At 38.9% G+C, this 21,880-nt stretch overlaps 1 pseudogene; it reads left to right on the forward strand.

Moving 5' to 3' along the window:
- Positions 1 to 3,280: 3,280 nt before the first annotated feature.
- LOC118818651 overlaps positions 3,281 to 21,880 on the forward strand; it is a 28,386-nt pseudogene continuing 9,786 nt past the window's right edge.

Raw genomic sequence — 21,880 nt, forward strand, 5'->3', positions numbered from 1 at the left:
TTTGCTCCATAGAAACTGATGTAGCTAATTTCTGCTAGTCTCATCAAGCCCCAGCCATTAGGAGTCATGCTATGGCATCTAGATTTATGGTTTCACCACTGCCTAGAGAAAGTGTGAATTGTTCTGCAAACCACATGCAAATGAAGAAGACAATTATTCCTGTTGTGACACTTCTTTGCTAGTAGTGTATTAGTTAAAAAACACTGGATTTCACTGTAATCTGTCTAGTCTATGTAGTTATCCTGCAAATCACGTGTACATTACTGCTAACAAAGGAGACAGCAACCCAGAGCAAAATGAAGCAGGCCTACTGACTCACTTGCACACACCACTGTAAACCTGTTTCGTCTCTCTCATTGTTGAACTGATCTCAAGCACATTACTTATTACCCCACTCTGATGCAACACTGAGTGACGCAGCAGCACACCTGATAATTACAACAGGTATTGTAACTGGCTCATTCTAAGCATGCCTTTAGGACCTGCAAGGACACAGTTAAATATCTGGAACCTGACATACAGATAGTTGTGGGAAACCACCTCTAAGAAGCTGGCTCTGCTTAGAAAGAACCGATGTGACGCTTCCACAAGATCTTAAGCAACTGTTCATGTGAGGCATGCTGGGCTGTTACCTACACCCCCATAAACAGGATGATTTACACTTCCGGTGAGACAGCGATTCCAGACAGATTACTCCTCACTGCAGAGTGAAGGCCAAAGACTGGAAAGATCTGGCCTTGTCACGTCACCGCTATAAACAGGAAATGTATACAAACCATGGAACACATGGACAAGTGCCTTGTTAGAGTAGCTGCAGTTCATCTGTTGGCTTGAATGCATCTTGAGATTTCAAGGTGAACTGGTTCTTTTTGGCATCAAGTGGAGTCGGGATTTCCTGCACTCGAGATTGTTAATTGACCGCATTGAGGGCATAATTGAGGCAAAATTGTCCTGCTTCTGATTACTTTTGGGCACATAGATAGAATGACGACTGGAGAAAACGAGAGCAAGCGTGGATGGTGGAAATCTTTGAAAACAAAAACAAAACAAAACAGCAACATGAACAAAAAAAGCCACAGTCAGTGACCAACCAAAACAGCAGCTTCAATGCTTAATTTTCTGCAAGATTGAAGTCCTGGAAACATGGTCTACTTTGAAAATTCATAGGCAGAGTCTAAAATGAAAACATTCTTATTTTATACATTTTTGATTGTTATTGTTTATCAATACCAGAGTCTGCAACACTTTACTGGAACCCTGCTACATAATGTTGACATAACCATGCCATAAAAATGTCATAGCACAGTCATGACAGCTTTTGTTTAGTAATATAACAGTGTCATGTATAATTACTGGTAATGGTAACATGACACTATTATATTACTGGACATAATCTGTCATGACAACTCATAACAACATATGACACATTTATAGCATATTTATGTCAGTGTTGTGTAGTAGGTTCAAGTAAAGCATTACCAGAGAGTGTTCCCACTGTTTCACCTTATCATCAACAGTCTGATGAATATGAATGTGTTATTTTCAAGGAAGGTATATTCTGTAGATCAGCTGTATAGTAGAGTTGCAAGTCCTTGATTACGGCTTTAATGTTCCTTAACATTTAGATGGTCAGAGAAGTCAAATGTACATAGCAGCCTGAGTTTAACCTGCTGAACACCACTCACTGTACTATCTCTGTCATAATGGCTGAATATCTAGTAGGGGTGATTTCTAGGACATGGACTAAACCTAGTCTTAGACTAAACTGTAATGCTAAAGGTGTTCTACTATTAAAAATCCCATTTGGTCTAAGTTTAGGCTTGATCCAGGTCAAGTAGTGTTACTGGTTTAATTCTTTCTACATTTGTTTAAATTTCATGCCATTTTTCATGTCTCACTTCAAGACCCCTAACACTAGTCACTGGGATTTGAAAGTTTCTGATTATCATTTTGTACTGAATATTTAGCTTTTTTGCTTCAAAGTTAAAAACAACATCCTAATCCTTTGAATGAAAGAATCTATCAGCTGATCACTGTTGATCATCTGTTAGCTTTCTTGTAAGATTAATTCCGACTGTGTCCCTGATGTATGGTTACCTGATTATTGCTATGCTTGGTATAATTCGAGTAAAGAAAAAATAATAAAAGCATGCAAAACCCATAGGTTTGCAATATTGCCGTACTGTGACCAAACTGTTTGAATTCTAATAAAAAAACAATCAAAACCTTCCTCCTGTCTCCAGGAACATGTCTGTAACATCTGCGTCAAAAACAAAAGTGGTTTTCTGTTTTAATTAGCTTCAAAGTGGAGTTCTACTGGGAAGGGTCTGCCAGCCTGGTTTACAGTCATAGTTTAATCCCGGCTACAATTTGACGTTCTCCATCCCTGCCCTCCAGCAAACGCGCAATATTATCTCAAGGGCCACCGAACGTCAAACCTCTCGGCTGCCTAGTTCTCATGTGTGTCCTGTAAACCCTGTGGTTGTGTTGGTCTGTGCAATCCGTACTGTAATTAAAGTGTATTTCAAATTCCAATAAAACAACACAGATGGGAGAAAGCATAGTCCTCATGGTTTATGGGAAGCTGGTGTTGTGTAATTGTGTGAAGCTTTTGTTACTCAGTTTTATGGAGAATGAAGTCTAGACCTTTGGGCTTACTTACACATAAATACTCATTTTGAAATCCAAAGAAAGGCCATGTATGATGTGTTGTGTCCAAGTCATAACGTTTGGATTACATAAATGTAGTTTTTTAATGAAAACTGGATTAGTGGATTTTTATCCAGTTACTAACATTAAGACTTGTTCTGTAACTACAGTTACTTGCTTGGTAATGTTATCTAATACTATTTTGAATTTTCATACAAATATTGGAGCCAGGTTTTTGGGAGAGAAGGGCAAAATCGAAGTTATTTAAACTAAATTGAGATATACTATTAATTACTGACAGTAGTTTTGTAGTAATTTATAAACAATCTTAATAATAATAACGCAAGTTAGCACGTTAGCCGAAAACACACTGGACAAGCTAGCTTGCATACCTAGCTAGCTAGCTAACTCGTTAGGTTAACATTGGCAAGATGACAGCTATCTTCACTTTTCTGCCGACTGCAAGATATGTAAACTGTTTATGGACAAAATAGTCGCTGCTGCTTATATATTGTTTGCCAGGATGAATCATAATTTATCCGACCTTTTTATTTTTGTCTGTGTTTCAATCCTTCCATGCAGCGTTTGTACCGAATCAAGAACCTGCAGCTCTTCAGCGTAGTGCTTAGTGATGGGGAGTCGATTCCAAAAGAATCATTTCTTCAACTCCTACGCGTCTGGGTGTCGGGATCTACTCTTGGCCAGTGACTCTGAGAATCGAAATGCTTGGAGTCGACTCTGTCGGCACTCTAGCTCTTTCGAGGGACAGTTTGACGGAGGTGTGTGTAATACGGTAAAGAATCTGTGTTTGAGTAGTGTGAATTTGTTTAATTACCAGTTTTAAACAGTGCTAGCACTGCTCACCAGCCGCTGTGAGCACAAACACTGCATTGCTGTGCTCCCTAAAGGCTCGTACGAAAAAGAACACGTCTGTTTCAAACGATGTAACCGTCACTGTCCACATACTTCCATGCGTCCTTTATGTTGGTATGGATGTTAAGCAGTACATCCACAAGAAGGCAGTCCAGAGTCAAAAGCGTCTGACAACAAACATGGTGATGGTAGAAGAGGTCGTAATAACGTACCAACTACGAAGAAGGCAGCAGTGTAGACTGTGGTGGTCTGTAAGGCCATAAAATACTTTGTGACATGTGGACGGAGAATTCTTTTCACTTATATTACCAATGAGAGAATTTGACGTATCTCGCGCGAACTATTGGCTACATTGACCCCATAGCTTCCGGTGGTACCAGAGCAGGTAAATGAAGCTAAACGGTTAAAAACTAAAAGTTAAAATGGTTTCTAATCACTTGCTCAGAACTTTCCTCTAATTTTAGAAAATAGAAATTTAACTAAAAAAGCAAAGATAACTTATTTGTATTTTTACTTTTTTCTAAAAGCAAAAGGATTTTGGGCAGCAGGGCACAAGCGTTACTGCTACTAAGTGCTGATTGGTTGGCGAGCGGAGCAGCTAATTGGCTGTTTGTCCTCATTGACGTCATGGACGTATGTAAGCCGCCGTTTTAAATTCCCATAACTCGAGTTCAAAAGCGCTCAAAAATGTAACCGGGGTGTTAAAATGTTTTATGCTGTTCTGTGTTCAGGAAATTAATGCATTCTTTTATATTAAAAAGTGTTAGAATGATCAGCAGAGCTTTATTTTACTGCAAAGGAGGATTATTTTATTTTTACCTAAATATCTCATTCTGCTGTGGAGCCACAACACGGCAGCCACATGTTGCCAACCTCTGCACTGTAAGAAGACAACACTCACTCTGAAAGGATGTGTAGCTGTCAAGAGGCTCTTACTGAGAAAAGGAGACAGACACAACAAACGAATTTGCAAAGTAAAACAAAGAAGCTGCTGTGGTTCTCAGAACAATGGACTGACCACAGTCACAGAGTCCAGACCTCAGCATTACTGATTGCTTCGTTTGTGAGAAGCAGAAAATGCAACTAACTTCTAAGACTGACCTCTGGAGGTGTGGAAAACATCCCTGCAGATTTGTTTGAAAAACTGAAATCGAGTCTCTTGAAAAGAATGGAAGCTGTAATAAATGCAAAGGGTGGACACAGTAAATGCTGAAAAAATTTTTATATTATACGTAGTTTTTGAGGCTTCTGTGTAATTTTCTATTAAATATATGTTTTCCCCTTTTTTCTGATGCTGAAAACTAAAAAAATAAAGAATAACTTACTTATTAGTCGCTTTGACTGGAAATTAATGTTTAAAACAGATGTCTCATGGTATATCACAATTATATTAATGTATATCACATTAATTATTAATCCAAATAGGATAAAAAAGGGGAATGGCAGTTTACAATGAGTTAGGTTTTTTTTTGTCCACCTCAAATTGATCCTTGGGCAGGTGCTCTAGCCTATGAAAGGAACTAAAGTGCAGGACCACACTAAAAAAATGATTTTACTAAAAAAAAAGTTGACTATGCATAACTCTTCAGTGCATATGGGTCCCTTACAGTTTAAGGAGTTAAACAAATGCTTTCAGATTTATGCTGGTTGCTCTAAAAGACACCTGTTGCTTTTTTCAAGCATGGCCTGATGCTAGCTGAGCATCAGTGCTAGTGGAGGCTGAAGGTGAGTTGCCTCTCCTTGGGAAAGTGGCAGGAGTAGAGGCGATTGTGGATGTGATTAAAGAGGGCTCTTTGGCTGATTGAATAATTAGGGGGCTATCAAGGCACAAGGAAAGTGGACAGCAGTCAGCCCCTGTTTACCAAGTCAGTCTGCGCCAAACACCCACACCGACCAGCCGTTTCTTATGGCTCTATGGTACAGCCTTGCTCTCTCATTCCTTCTGGTAAGTCTTGTTCCTCATATTTTACTGTTTTTGTGTGGCTAACACTGGTTACATTGCTTGTAAGGGAGTTATTCCTGACAATGGTCACCTCCTCTAGTTTCAATATGTCTTTAAAGGGAGACTCCAGCATGTTTCATCAGCTGTATGTGTTGCGTGATTCAACTTTGAGATGTCTTCCTTTACTTGGAAAAGAACAGAAAAACAATTTGTTGAAAACTGCTTTATAATAGAAGCCAATGGGCAGTTGTGATGATACACGTGTGGCATATAAAGATGAGGTTGAAAAATCTTGGACTGTTCCATTAACATGCAATGTTTAGGTGTGACAGAGCATTCATGTCAGCAAGGGCCAGCGTATACTTTTGAATTGGTCAGGTTCCTGCTTTGCTTTTGTTCCTGTGTCATGAACACTTGTGTGCCTTATTGGGTGAATGTGGCTTTTGTCTCCAGTATTCCGCCAGCAACAGATCCCTTCGGTTTTGTAGACAAGGATGTTTGAGATAGATCTTTAACAGCCAGTTTTGTCTTCTTTCCTGGTTCTGTGATCCTGTATGGGGTTTTCACATTGTAAAAAAAATGTAAACGTATGGAAATGCTATGCATGTGATACTGTAGATTGTTAAAGTGATGAACTGGGGTGCAGGAGCTGGCGTTCTTTTACATAACAAAGAAAGTGTCATGACTTCATGATTTCATCAGGTTTCCATCCAGGTCCTGGAGATTGAAGGTTGGCATGACTTGGATAATACTGAATATGACTGCTGGCCAATAACGGATCCAAATGATTACAACATGATCAGCTGTGGTGGTAAGTAGCTTTTAATGAATCATAATATGAGAAGCAATGAATCATATCATGGGAAACCAATAATAAGAAATGAATCATATAGATACAAAAAATGAATCAGAAATTTAAGGTAGAAGAATCAGCTGAATTAGTAATTCTACACAAAAAATTTATAATTTTTAGGCCTGGGAGTGTGGAGTGTGCAGCTGTGAGAGTTGCAAGCACAGTTTTTTTTACTTATTTTGCTTGTTTTGGATGTGTGCCAATGTGAATGTGTTTAAATTACCAACCGTGTAGTACTCTCAGCAACCTGCAAGAAGAGAAAAGCGAGGGCCAGAACGATCTGATAGACTGATGCCAATGAGAGCCATATGTGTCATCCATTACTCACCACCACAGAAACTGTATTTGTTTCCACTTGAATTGAAGTGTTTAACTCCAAAACGTATTATAGACAACTTTTAAGAATTTTCTCTTTTATTCATGATAAATGTTGTTGGGCTTGACAAATATGAGAAATATCAATCAAACTACATCTAACTACATCTACCTTATATCTACCTTCATTGTCTATTTTATCAGCTCCACTGCAGCGACACTGACGTGGTGGTGTGTGTTGTGCTGGTATGAGTGGATCAGACACAGCAGTGCTGCTGGAGTTTTTAAACACCTCAGTGTCACTGCTGGACTGAGAATAGTCCACGAACCAAAAATATCAAGCGGCATCCTGTGGGCAGCGTCCTGTGACCACTGATGAAAGACTAGAGGATGACCAACACAAACTGTTTGAGCAACAGATGAGCTACTGTCTCTGACTTTACATCTACAAGGTGGACCAGCAAGGTAGGAGTGTCTAATAGAGTGGACAGCGAGTGGACAAAAACTGGTGTTTAAACTGGTGTTTAAAAACTCCAGCAGCACTGCTGTGTCTGATCCACTCATACCAGCGCAACACACACTAACACTCTACCACTACGTCAGTGTCACTGAAGTGCTGAGAATGATCCACCCACCAAGTAATGCCTGCTCTGTGGTGGTCCTGTGGAGATCCTGACCATTTGAAGAACTACAAAGAGCAGCTGTCGGATAAGTGGACCTGACAAAATGAACAAAGAGTGTGGATACATGGCTGGTCAGTGTGCATCAGCTTGTTTTGAAACCTGGGTGTAATGTAATGCTCTTTTTACATGGCTTTCTAAGGAAACAACACTTCCTCTACAACTCTAAGAAACGCAGCGGCACAGATTTTAATAAGAACAAAAAGGGAACTCACATCATCCCTGTTTTAAAGGAACTGTGCTGTCTGCCTGTATTTGTTAGGGTTAACTATAAAGTTGGCCTTAAAGCACCTGTGTACCTCACAGAATGTCTCTCTGTTTATGTTCCAGTGTGTGATCTTAGATCTGCAGATATGGGCCTTCTGCAAACACATTCCATACAATTCAGAGAACGTGGAGAGACTCTTTCTGTTATTCTGCTTCTAAACTGTGTAACTCAATTCCACATTTATTAGGCAGTCAAACTCAGTGCACACTTTTAAGAAACATTTTGAGACGTGAATCTTCCATTCAGATTGTAATATTTTACCGGGGCAGCACAGTGGTGCAGTGGGTAACCTCACAGCAAGAAGGGCCTGGGTTCAATTCCCAGGCGGGCGACCAGGGTCCTTTCTGTGTAGAGTTTGTATGTTCTCCCCGTGTCTGTGTGGGTTTCCTCCGGGTTCTTCGGTTTCCTCCCACAGTCCAAAGACATGCAGTCAGGCCAATTGGATATGCTAATTTGCCCCTAGGCGTGAGTGTGTGAATGTATATGTCTGTCTGTCTGCCCTACGATGGACTGGCGACCTGTCCAGGGTGTTTCCTGCCTTCTGCCCAATGACTGCTGGGATAGGCTCCAGCTCCCCCCGCGACCCAGAGAGAGAAACGGCTTAGTGTGTGTGTGTATATTTTACCTCACTCTTTGTAGTTATCTCTTTAATTTGATCTATGTAATTGCTTAATATTATTGCTCCTTATTTTTTTCCTTCTATTGCTGTTACTGAACTGTAACTGTAATAGAACAAAATCAAACTCAAGTGTAATTTCTTGTATTACTGTTAAACTTTATCGCCTGTCTGTAAAGCACTTTGAGCTGTTATATAAATGAAGCTACTTTTATCGTTATTAGGGTGGCACAGTGGGTAGCGCTGTTGTCTCACAGCAAGAAGGGCCTGGGTTTGATTCCCTGGCTGGACGTGAATGTGTATGTCTGTGTGTCTGCCCTGTGATAGATTGGTGACCTGTCCAGAGTGTTTCCTGCCTTTCACCCAATGAGTCCTATGATAGGCTCCTGCAACCCAGGAGGATCAGCACCTTTTTTGGATGAATGAATTATTGTTGTTATTATCAGTACTCTTATTACTCAAGAAAAACTAAAAGTAGCAATTTTGAATCTCAGTTCTAAAAACTCTTCAGGTTCCTATTGTTCCCTAAAGAACTGCAGTGGGATTTGTGAATACATCCAACATCTGTCATGTCATAGGCTTAATTATTCTAATTGTTCTATTTTTGTGACATTCTTATCGAAAATAAGTTATGTGCATATAGTTAATCATTTAGTGTTGTTAATTTTTGCTGTGGTGTTTTTTATGTAAAGTATTTTAGGGTCTGTAGTTTTCTAAAAAGTAAATAGTTCATTCTTGAAAATGGCCTACTGAGTTGGCGTTATGCTTCTCAATGTGGAATAACCATTCAAAATTCATGTTTTACTCACATGCTCAAACTCAGCAATAAGCTGTTTAGAGGCCTTAGTAGCTTTTCTGTAAAGCCTAGTTAATAAAAAAAGTGAAGCCCAGTTAAATGAGCCTTTAGACTTTTTAAACAATTTAGTAAGAAAACATAGGAGCAAAAGATGAGCTGAAAGGGTAGTAAAACTAACAACTGTCCATCTATTTCAAAATATAGGTTTATTCAGGTCATAAGCCGGTATTTAGCTAGCGTTTGCTAATGTTGACTAAAGTTAGCCAGCTTAATAGCAAGCTAGCTAAGTTATTATCTCTACAAACAGAGACCTATCTAACTAAGAGCTAAATTCAAGCATCAAACATTCATCAGCCAATGTGGACATCTTTCAAGGTTATTAGTTGCTTGTATATACTAAAGTTGGCTACCCGTCCTTATGTGTTATAGTCACCTAGCTAACTAATTTCCAGCTTAAATAGCAAAAAAGCTAATATGACTGGTTACACTGCTAGCTAGCTTGCTGCTTTTCAGGTGAGGGAACAGCAGAGCAGGGCAGGTGCTGAACCAACAGAACAGACTAAAATGAAACCCAAAAAAGACAATGAGTAAATAAAGAAGGGAAAAAAGATAGATTACTTTCCTCATAAATATACTTAAGTAAAAGTATTATTATTTAAACATACTCAAAAGTATCTAAATCTATCAAAATGAGGTACTTGTATCTTACTTAAATACATGTAATAGTAGATAAAACTAGTTATTACCCAACTCTGCACACACACACAAACATGCAAAATGACTATATTTGGCTGTTTTCACAGGGTTGGAGATGACCTGGGTGCAGCGTCCCCCAGAGAAAATTGCAGATGGGGAGGAGTTTAATGTTACCTATTCAGTCACAGCCTCAGACTCCTTTTATGAATATGCAGTCAGGAACAGGATCCTCCAGTTTAGGTGAGTAATCTTTGTCCAGCTAGGGCAAAACCTGTCAAAGTTATTGTTTTTCAAGGCACTTTGATCACAGTTAGCTTAGATGATACCAAGCACTCTAAAAACATGAACTGAATGAGCTGATTTCACTGGCACTGCAAGCCTGCATACTAATTAGGTTAAATATTGAAGAACTTTGAATTTGCATCTTAATCTGATGACAGATGTTTAATTTGGGGGAAGGATGTTGAAATAAAAGCAGGAATTATGGATCAATACATGTAAATTATTAATTATTTAATTCATTTTCGTTATCATATCATTTCATATCAGTGATACAGTAGATACTGTGGTGGTTCTAAGAAATTTTACCAGAGATGGCACAGGGGTGGCACAGAGTTTCAGCACAGTGGCTGTACAAAAGTGAGAGCGGGGGTTGGGGGGGATGCATAGTTAAACAGAGTTTGGTGGGGGTGGGAGGAAGGGTTGTGGAGAGAGTTGTTCTGCCTTTCCTCTTAAAGGCACAACCTGCCCCACAGCGACAAGGAAGAAAATGGTGTGGCAGAAATTGGGGTGGCCAATCAGGGGAAGGGAAGGCCCTGGCCAAATTGGCCACCAGTTTAAAAACTTGCATGAGTAGATAATGTGATCGCTTTGCACTGCTGTTGTTTCTTAATATTATGAGCAGATTACACAGGGGGATATGGAATGTGATCTGCCTGTAATATTTAAACAATAGAACACGAGAGGGATTGTGTTATTGCGAAATAACATCAGGGCTGTGATTTGGTCTTAGATCATCACAGCCGTGATGTTATTCGCGGTAACACACGACTTCGAGTGTTCTATTGCTTTTATGCAACAGTTAAATAAATAAAGTAAGAAATAAATAAACTGGGCTGTGAACGTGGCATTTAATTTATGTTTTATGTTAGCATTTCCTTCCGCCAAGTTGTAGTTCCTTAACAAGCAGCTCGTAGTAACGAGCTCTGCTCACTCGCTGCACAGTCTGCAGTTCGTTCTCCAGCTCCTTATGCTAAATTCCAAACCTGTCATCACCACTGAGCAAGCTTTTCTGTTGGCAGCTGTGACAGAAGAACAACTAAACAACCTGGAATTAGCCAGAAATGAACTGAATACCTTTTCAATTTAGTGTAGTCTCATCTTCAGAGTCTGACCAAATCGGCTGGCGGTCAATTGTGATCTTAAAAGTATCCATTTTCTTTTTGTGCGCAAAGTGAGAAGTAAAAACGTTCAAATGGCTTGAGCATCTCCTACAGCGGTCAAAGTCATTGCTTAGCAACGGCGTCTCAGCGGAGTGATACAGTGTGAAAAACGTGCTGTTATGGTGAAATAACAGCACGGTTAGAATGTTTCTCAACCAATCAGCTTGCGTGGCCAGAACTAACTGTTGTATAATACGTTATATCATTATTAAATGAAAATGTTCGTAATTTAAAGCACTACCTCTTGTTCATGTCGGCACGTGCAGAGCTGCAATAAGGTGCACAGTATTTAAAGAATAGATGAGGATGCAGCAAAATACAGTGAAATATGCCGAACTTTAAAAAAAAAAAAAGCAAAATATTTATATGAATAATCGTTTCATCAAGAAACCCTCTGTCAATTTATGAATGTTGTTCTTGTAAAAACAATAAGATAAGTGTCACCGCCGAATGAGCCGCACTCTTTTTGTCTTTGGGTTGCCAGCTATTCAACACTAAGATGATTCATTTCCGTTTTCAAACCATTTTCCGTGGCCGCAGTTTATTTAGAAAGTTGTGCCCTGGTTGCTGCATGGTTCCCACTGTTAACTGCAGTTTCACTGTAGCAGCTGTTTTCAGACTGTTCTACGCAGTTTCACTGCCATGGCTTTTATTGAGCTTTGTGCTAGGATTGAGAGGGCGTTGCCCCACCACCCTTCTTTAGTTTTGGGGGGGACAATGACCGTAAAAAAGTTATTGATATCTTGGTTAGGAGGATACAGGTTGAAGTACACAGTTTTTGTTCTCGCTGAACTCCAGTCATTGCAGGGATTTGTTAAATTCCATTACCAGCACATCTGATTTAATCTAATGAAGGACTAATTAGATAAAGTAGGTACTGGATGGTAACTGTAACTATTGGGCTTCCTGGAGGAGAGCTTTGGAAATGGTTAACATACGCAGACACATCAAACAGCAATGCATTGTTTATATGTTCATTTGTTTATTTGTATTCATTTCAATGTTAGTTTTTTGTTTTGAACAGATTAATACTTACTGCTCAGGTAAATAGCTTTATATATCATTTTGGACAGTACTGTGCCTGACACGAGTCTGACATAAGTACTCATTACATTTTTCCGTCACTTTGTGCTTATACATATGAGCTTTCAGTATGGCTCATGGCATGAAGTACTGCTGTTTCAATAAGAACCAATAGAGGAAGAATCACTTTTGGTTCCCTATATGCACTTTTAGCTGCTTAAATGCCCTACAGCTCATTTTAAACTCATCAAAATGTTATTGTTACTACTGCAGAGAAGCTGGGGGATTTGCCATGGTTGGCTAAAGAAATTGCACCCCTCCTGTGACTGCTTTAATTGTGCACTCAAATCAAAGGCATTTTGCAGCAGTCATCTAAACACATATGTCCTCTCTAATGCTAGCTCAAATATTTCTCATATTTCTTCTACAGTAATGCTTCGGAGGCTAAGCGATTCTGCTATGAACACGAGTGTCCTACCAACTGGAACAATGCCAACGAGCACAACTGCTGCGTATACCATGCCAACATCCACTCCTGTCCACTTGCGCTCATGGTCAGTGTAATCCTGTAACAAACTTAACCTGAAATATCCATACTCATGTTGTTCATTGTCATGTTGTGTAGTTCTTCATGTGGGGTAGCAGAGTGTTTTTGTAGTTTAAAGGGGCATTCCAGCATTTGTTGTATTATGTGGTATTCTGTAGTGCAGCAGTTATTCCTCAGCCTCACTTTGACAGAGATCATGATTTTGTTTTGTTCTCATGTTTTCATTCATCAGTGTTTTCTCAGTACAATATCCAGCATGCGTTAGGAAATACATCATACAGCCATTGGGAATCCCTCTGATGTCAACCAATCCTGACTGCTAGTCTAGCCACTGAGCTATAGGCTAATAAATAAAGCCAAGCTAGTCTTTGTGTAACTCTTATGTCTGTCAAGTTACACAAAATAGTAAAAAAACAATGATTCTATGTTTATTCAGTATGAAATGGAGTCAAAGAACAGAGAAGAGAGGTAATGTATCTAGATAGCCAGCTACATTGCTGACTCAGCTTTTGGCTTGTTGTCCTCCTCATCCACATGAGTTTAAAGACAGTTATATGGCTGCCATAAAATATATTTCCTAGGAATAACATAGTTATTTGGCTTCCTTCTGCAATCAGCAGTTTAAGAAAAAAAATAAACAAAACACCTCCTCCCAAAAATCCATACTGAAGCAATTGTAACAAATTGTAATCTAATCTACCTTCAAAATGCATCATCAGAAGGTTACTTTTAGATAGTCTCTACTTTTAGATGATCATCTTGAGCAAGGAGTGTCAATTAAAAATAGCTCATTTTAAAGCGTCATAGTTTTAGGATCGGTATCCGCTGATACTCAAGGTTTCAATATCAGTATCGTAGAGGAAAAGAGAAAGTGGTATCGTGCAAACCCTACTCTTCAGTACTGCATGAACATAGATAACACATCTGCTCAGGAACATCAACAGTGGTTAATATGGTCTTAAATAGCCACAATAGTTACAGTTTATTTAGATTGTGTTTGTACAGGACACTGGGTTCCATTGTAACTTTTTCCACATTTTTCAGTAACACATTTTCTAAAATGCACAAACATTATAGCCACATTTGTCTGTTAGCTTTTTTACCACTGAAATACCCTTTTACATTTTCCCATCTGAATATATTTGAGACCAAAATGTCACAATTAAACCCATCCATTATAGCCCCACTTGTAACAAGATATGGGGCCAGTTGTAACATCTCAACGACTACGCTTGAGAGAAATATAATGTATAAAAAATGTATGAAGTATAACATAATTCGGTCAGGGGTGGAAATGGCCAGTGTTGACTGGCTTCACATGACTCAGAGGAAGCTTGTGTTTGCTTTCACCCTCCTAGTGCTGGTGGTATTATGTAACTGGGGGAGTCCTAACTAATGGGTGGAATCAGATATGACTAATTTGGGAAGAAAATTGGAAAAATCCCTATGGCCAAGGTTTTATTGGGATAAATCTAGGATTTTAAATAATAGGGCATTTGAACAGCTGAAAGTTTGACTGTTTTCTTAGAAGCTTAACTTCACCTTACATCAGGGATCTCTGGACTTGGAAGAACAAAAACACTCACATTCTACATGTTACCAACAACAGGATGTTTGACTGATCTACATCTCTCTCCACACTTGCTCACTCTCTCTCTCTCTCACACACACACACACACACACACACACACACACACACACACATTTTCTAAACCTCTAACCCTCCTGGCTCAAACCTATCCCAGCGCTCATTGGGTGGAAGGCAGGTAACACCCTGGACAGGTCACCAGTCCATCACAGGATGGTCTGTGCCCAGCCTAGCCTTTTTCATTACAGACCTTGTAGTCATTAATGCTTTGATTAAACACAGGGGATTGCAACTTAAACCTGCTTAAACCTATTATTATTTTTCTTAATAACAGATTATACTATTTCTATTGAGATCAAAAGCATTTATCAAGAACAGTCTAGAAAACGCAACAATTTTTTTTCTAGAAATGTACCTAACAGTGCAATAAAAAAACACTTTCATTGAAACTACTGTTAACTAGCGATATAATACTCAGTCTCAAAAAGTACACTATTGCATCAGAAAAATTAAACTAACTCTTTCATTGTGTGATCCAGAATCTCAAATATATATAGTGTCCAGTTTCTTTTACATTAGATATGTTTATATTTAAATATCTAGCTCACAGTGAATGGTTATTGTGATCATTACACTACCTTATATTTGAGTCGTATTAGCTAACATGCTACTTACAGTGGACATTTTAAGCTGAGTCAACTTAATTACATTTCCAAATGAAAGTCACCAAGGTTTGAAGAAAATTAGAACATGAAACACAGAGGTTGAGGTACAAAGAAGGAAAGCATATGTAGAACTGTAGGCCATTTCTGAGCCCAAAAGCTGCCTAATATTGTTTTTTAAACTTAAAATTCCGTAATGATTTCCCACGCTTTGAATGTATTCTTTTTTTTAGCAACTTTTATAGCTCCCGCTCAGTGCATATTTGAGTGTGTGACTGTAGGTGTGACACAATTGGTTATTGCGCCAAACACCAACAGTCTGATTAGATGTCACTCAACTCATATACATGACTTTTGTCCAGAAGGAGCGCAGAGAAATCAATGTGTGCTTCAGCAGTGTAATGTGTCAGTTATGTGGGTATGTTGTCTCTCCACGTTATGACATGCCATGACACGCCCTGACACGCCTTGACACGTCTTGACACGTCTTGGCACATCTTGACACACTCTGTAATGTAAATTATTTTAAAAATTTCAAATACAAAAAAGGCTAATAATTTTGTATGACATCACTGTTCACGTTACGCATGCACTGCTTAAAAACATTCCCAACTGCCTTTACCGTAGAGACACTGCTGCAGGACTGTGACTTTCCACTGTTTCAGTGGACTGTTGGTTGAACTTGAAGTGCAGTCAACAGACACTTCATTTCACACGCACACTTTAGAACAGAATAAAACAACTATATGTGGTTCCCCTTTAAAATAGTTACCTAGGTTTTTTGCGATCAGAGCCAGAACGTCGTTCCATCTTGAGTTTTTCTCCTGAAACGGCTGGTTCCAGCCCATTTCCACCCCTGACTCTGGTGTGGCAAGTAATACAGTGATTATACTTGATATTGTACTGAACTAGTATTGCTGGCTAGTCTGTAAACTCAAAAATGCAAGACAAGTCTCTGGAATTGCTCAAATGGTTGATGGAGAACGACGGCTGCTACTTTTTATACTACTAGCAAATACATGGACAGTTGCAAATGGAATACTCGACCTTCTGAAACATTTTGAACTTCCACCTTTTTGTATAGCTCATAGTAAAACGTCTGGGTTTGTTGTTGTGTCTGATTGATGACCTAGATTCATGCATGCAGTTTGAGATTTGACTTTGGGAAATTTGACTTTTGTTTGAGATTGGTCAGGGGAAATGAAACAGTTGGTTGTCTTTGAAATTTTATATGCCAATGTAATGTATTATAAATGTACAGAGATGTAAGAGATTGACATAAGCTAACAGCATAGATATCTGAAAACGCACCTGCAGCTTTGCAGATATTTGCTGTTAACCACAAAGTTTGCTCATCACAGTGCACCCAAGCTCACATCACGTCACCAAGCTTAGTCACTGATGTTTGCTGGTATTGAACTGCTGCAGGACCACACTGTTAACTCCTAAACACAAAAAGCTTTAATCTGGGATTGTGTAAACAGAAGTCTGGCGACTCCTGGATTTGTTCTGTTGTTTGAAAAGCTTTATGCTTGCAGCACCACAGATTGGCCTGACTCCTTAATGAGCACTTTCAGCCCCACTTCACCTCTACAGCATCTCCTTCAAGGCTGCTTTTTGACTGGATTAACTTTAATTGCTTGAAAGATGTTAAAGTCATTGGAAAAATTACTGTTTACTGGCGCAGAGAGGTGGAGGGATTTGCGGCCCTTGGATCCCAGACGATGGCGAGATTGTGACCCATACTGTGTCTAAAGCAGGCAAGATGAGCCAGCTGCTCTGGACCTCAAAGGTGACCAATGCAGTACCACTTTCCTCATCACAATCACACTACTCTAGCAAGAAAAAATAATGGTTGATGTGTATGGTTATCAAAGAAGATGAATTACAAAAAAAGCAATGTGTGAGTTTACTTCAAATGTCTATATCATTTCCACATCAATAAAATATGTAGTTCTAGGCTTGATCAAATTCAATATTGCAGTATAATACAGTATTGGATTATATTTAAACTTTACACAATAATGTGAACATTAAAGCTGCACTATGTAAGATTTGAGGATGTGGAGACCTCTCCGGTGGAAATGTGTAATTGCACGCAATATGCAGAAAAATATTTTGTAACATTGGTTGTGCTTCAGATCGCTTCCTCGAGTGTATTAATCTGATGATTGTAAAAGGAAATGTAAAAATATTAAGTAAGACTATTACTTAATAGTAAATTACATCAATTTCAGATAACATGTAATTAGAACATTAGGATAGTACAATTAGGATAATTAAGGATAAATGCCTCCACAATGCTTATGATTCTCTTTACGCAGGTGGTGCTTGTCCATTTAGGACTGACCTCTGTCATTGCTCATATCAAAGTGGGGCAGATGCACGCTGCGCTGGAGTCCAAAGTGCTTGTTGTTAGTGCTCAAGGTTGGTGTGGACTTTACGTTCTTACATTAGGCCCTTTGTTAGCATTGGGAATAACACATTACAAAATGTAACTCTACTACTTCTCTCTCCATTTGTACACAGTGTGTGGAGATGATATCTGTGAGCTGGAGGAGAGTTGTCTGACATGCCCTGCAGACTGTGGTGTGTGTCCTATGGCCATGACCATCAGGGTGGCCATTGGGCTCCCAGTGGCTCTGTTTTGTAGCGGCTTCATCTTAACTGTTGTGGTGAGGAAGCTGATACTACACTGGAAAGATTTTTCACTCTTAGAAAACACTCTTTAAAAAAAGGTGACACAAAGTGTTCTTCGACTAACGGAATAGAAGAACTGGATTTGGTTTAAAAAAAGAAAACCAGTGTGAAAAACCATTTAAGGATTAAAAGGATTAAAGAATGTTCACATAATCAAAACGTTCACTCACATTCACACATTTGATTTACAAAAATGGTGAAAACCTGTCTACTGAAGGGTTTTTATGGATTTGAAAGTGATTCTTCTATGGCATTGTCAAAATAAACATATTTGGCATCTTTATTTTTATAAGTGAAGAGGAAAAGAACAAAAAGTATAAATGCAACTCTTTTAGTTTTGCTCCTTTTTTGCAGAAGTTTCTAGGATTTGTTTCTGGAAATGTGCCACACTACTACTGGAAAATGGTGGTTGATACTAATGTGGGAATTCTGTTTCATGACTCACCCTGTTTTGTCCAGGGTTTCAGCAAAATCTTTTTAGTGAAAAGTGTTGCATTTTTATTTTTTTTCAGCATATATACTGTAAATAAACAGGGCTATTTTTAGAGAAGAATTGAAAATTTTCTCTTAGCTTTAACATTAATTATATGGATTAACAAGGCAGTTTTACTTTCTGCATGAAGGATTTCGTGGGATGCAAAGGATGCATTTTGCTGAAAGCCCACAGTGTGAACGTTGAGAACATTTCTAACACATTTACTTCTTCTTATTATTATTATGCTTCTTCTTCTTGTTATTATTATTATTATTATTACTATTATTATTATTATTATTATTATTAATAATAATAATAATAATAATATTTATAGACCTTTGGTGTGTTTCAACCATTATGTCTACTCCCTAGTGGCTGCAATACCAAAAGCAGAAGTTGTTTTGGGATGAGAGCTGGATCATCAATTACAATAACATCTTGTTTGGTAAGATATTAACCCCTTAAATGGCCATGGCCCACCAGCTGGCCCAAAGTTTTATTACACACTTCTGTAACTCATATAATATAAAAAATAACTCAGCCAGTTTGCATTGAATTCCCTGTAGTTACTAAATAACAAGTCTTAGTATGTAATAAGCCTGAGATTTTAAGGGGTTAAGAAACCACAATCAACCTTGCTATAACTTCTCCTGGGTGGCACTTAATTTCTTCCAATAATGTATCTAAATAATAGTTTAAAAGATTTCTTCTTGGTGACTTTTATTTTATTAACAATGTTGAAGTTCAGATTGGTTCTGCTAAAGTGTTCTTGTACAAATGAACTCGTCTACATATGCAATACACAAACTCACATGAAAAAACTGAAGTGTTGGAAACAGTTTCAAGAGCTGTGATGGTGACCACTTTTTGGGCCCTCTTAGGCAAAGCATGCTATATGGGCTTCTGTAGCACCACAAGTCTACAACCAGTGAAGAGCAGCTCCAGCATCAGCCGGGCCACAGATGTGACAGTGTGTACGGTGGTAAACACCAGCTTCAAGTCCGGCTTCATTCAGCCAGGCATCTAGTGAGTACTAGCAGTTTATTTTGCCCTCAGACACTCCATTCTAGCTGGAACTGCAACTGTTTTTCTTTCTTGTTAGTGATGGAAGGACAGTAGCTGTGAAACACATCCAAAAGAAGCACTTCACTCTCTCCAAAACAATCCGGAAAGAGGTGAAAGAGGTTAGGTGAGTAATCTGAGTATTTCTTAGTAATCCTAGTTGTCCTGATTAGAGTCAATAGCTTAAGAAATACAATAAAGGTTTTCCTGGATCACATTCCATATTGCTATTTCCTTTATTTGCACTTGAAAAACCCCATTGTAATTTAAGCCAAATACGTGCCACAAGAAAAAGAATTTGATATAGGCCTCCTGGGAAATCTGTGGTTTAGAAACTTTTATTCATATTCAGCACCTTTGGCAATAGAGACTCAGCTCATTCCCAAATACAGATGACTGAGCTATAACATTTTGCATTTCGCAGCTAATTTACACATAGTTCACAAGAAGCCTCTTCTCTACTAGGGAGCTTGATCATCCAAACCTGGCTAAGTTCATTGGAGGCTGCATTGAGGTCCCCTTCATTTGCATCATCACAGAGTACTGTCCTAAAGGAAGCCTTGCCGATGTTCTCTTGAATGAAGATATTCCTATCAACTGGGGCTTTCGGTAAACATTCTTCTGTTTTCCTGGCCATATTCTGCATTCTTCTTGAATGTTTATTGATCTCTGCTGCTAATGTTTTTGTGTTATTATGTACCAAAACAGTTGTATGTAACCATTTACCAGCCTTTCTTTATCTATTAGAATTAAACTGTTCTTGCTACTGTGCCTTTAAGGCTAATATATGTAAAATATCTCTCTTCTGATTTGCTGACTAGTACTGCGACTCCTCCTTCAAAAAGCAGTCTGGACTGATACAGAAAAAAAAGAAAAAAAGCTTGGATTGTTTGGACAGTAATCCTCAGGACTTTTGGAAAAATAAACTTCAGCCACTCTACTTAGATATCTGAACCTTTGGTTCAGATATCTAACCTTTGGAAAAACAGGCTGTTTTTCAGCTTAGTTTCCATATATGAACTGTATTGATGTGAGAGTAAATGGTATGTTTTGAAATGTTAGCAGTGTTAACATTAAAAAAAAAGCAATAGAAAAAATGGTCTAAAAAAGGGAATGTGCTGTTACAAAATTTCAGTGTGCTGTCAATGTGTTGCCTCACAGCAAGAAGGGTCTGGGTTCAATTTCCCGGCTGGGCAATCAGGGTCATTTCTGTGTGGAGTTTGCATGTTCTCCCGGTGTCTGTGTGGGTTTTCCTCTGATGACATGCAGTCAGGCCAACTGGAGATGTTAAATTACCCCTAGGTGTGAGTGTGTGTGTGTGATTGTATATGTCTGTGTGTCTGCCCTGCGATGGACTGGCGACCTGTCTAGGGTGTATCCAGCCTTCTGCCCAATGACTGCTGGGATAGGCTCCAGCTCCCCTCACAACCCAGAAGTATAAGCAGTTTAGAAAAAATGTGTGTGTGTGTGTGTGTAAATGATGCGCTCTCTATCTGATTCCATTGTTCTGTTTCTCTTAGTTTATCCTTTGCCACTGATATTGCTCGTGGGATGGCTTACCTGCACCAGCACAAAATGTTTCATGGCCGGCTTCACTCCCGCAACTGTGTTGTTGATGATCGATGGGTCTGCAAAATTTCAGGTATAAAAAAGTTTCACTGAAATACTGTTCATTTCAGTGGTGTTTTCCTTCACCACTTGTGGGTAGATTTCATAATGCTCCAGTAACATGTCTTGATCAATCCTACTCTTCCACGATTGCAGACTATGGTCTGATGGCCTTTAGAAAAGAGGATTCTGAAACACTGAGTGGTACTTTCCACTGTGAAAACCTTTACCGCACTTACTGCGCCCCAGAGGTTTTGCTGGGCAGCTCTAGCGCCACCACAGCCGCAGCTGATGTGTATAGGTAAGAGCCATGTTCAGTAAACTGCACTCAAAGAGTAAAGTCATTTCCTTGAATCATTATAGTTGCCATAACATAATTTATATATCTATCTTTTTTTGCAATTATTAATTTGAATTATAAGCTGTATGTCCAGAAATTTATAGACACTTGCTCATTTATTGTTTCTTCCAAAATCAAGAGTATTAATAGGGTGTTTGTCCCACATTTCCTGCATTAACAGCCTCTTCTCTTTTGGAAAAGTTTTACACCAAATGATGCAACATTGCAGTGAGGATTTGAGTGCGTTCAGCAACAAGAGCATTAGTGAGGTCGGGTACTGATGTTTGATGACTAGTTCTGGATCACACATGCCACAGTTCATCCCAAAGGTTTTGGATGGTGCTCCACAGCCCAATGCTGTAGGGCTTTATACCATTCTAGCCCATGGCTTGGCATTGGGCGTGGTGACTTTAGGCTCATGTGTGGCTGCTCCAGAGTGTCCCATTCTACTGGCAGAGCTTTTCTATAGAGTAATGCAAGCCGTGTGTGCGCATTCACTTGTATCAGAATTCACTCACTAGAAGGGCTGTCTGGATACTTTTGGACATCTAGTGAGCATCATACTGACTAATGTACACAAAGTGCACTTCAAAAATGCTTAGCACTTAAAACACCTTGCTCCCTCCAACAGATCTGAGTTACTAATTATCTATTTACATAAGTAAATCGACAGTATCTCTTTTTTTGTGGATCTGTACCAAAGAACACTGGATTTGAAATAAAACAATGAGTTTAAAGGGCAAAA

Source organism: Colossoma macropomum, unplaced genomic scaffold, assembly GCF_904425465.1.
Source record: "Colossoma macropomum unplaced genomic scaffold, Colossoma_macropomum, whole genome shotgun sequence".
NCBI lineage: Eukaryota > Metazoa > Chordata > Actinopteri > Characiformes > Serrasalmidae > Colossoma > Colossoma macropomum.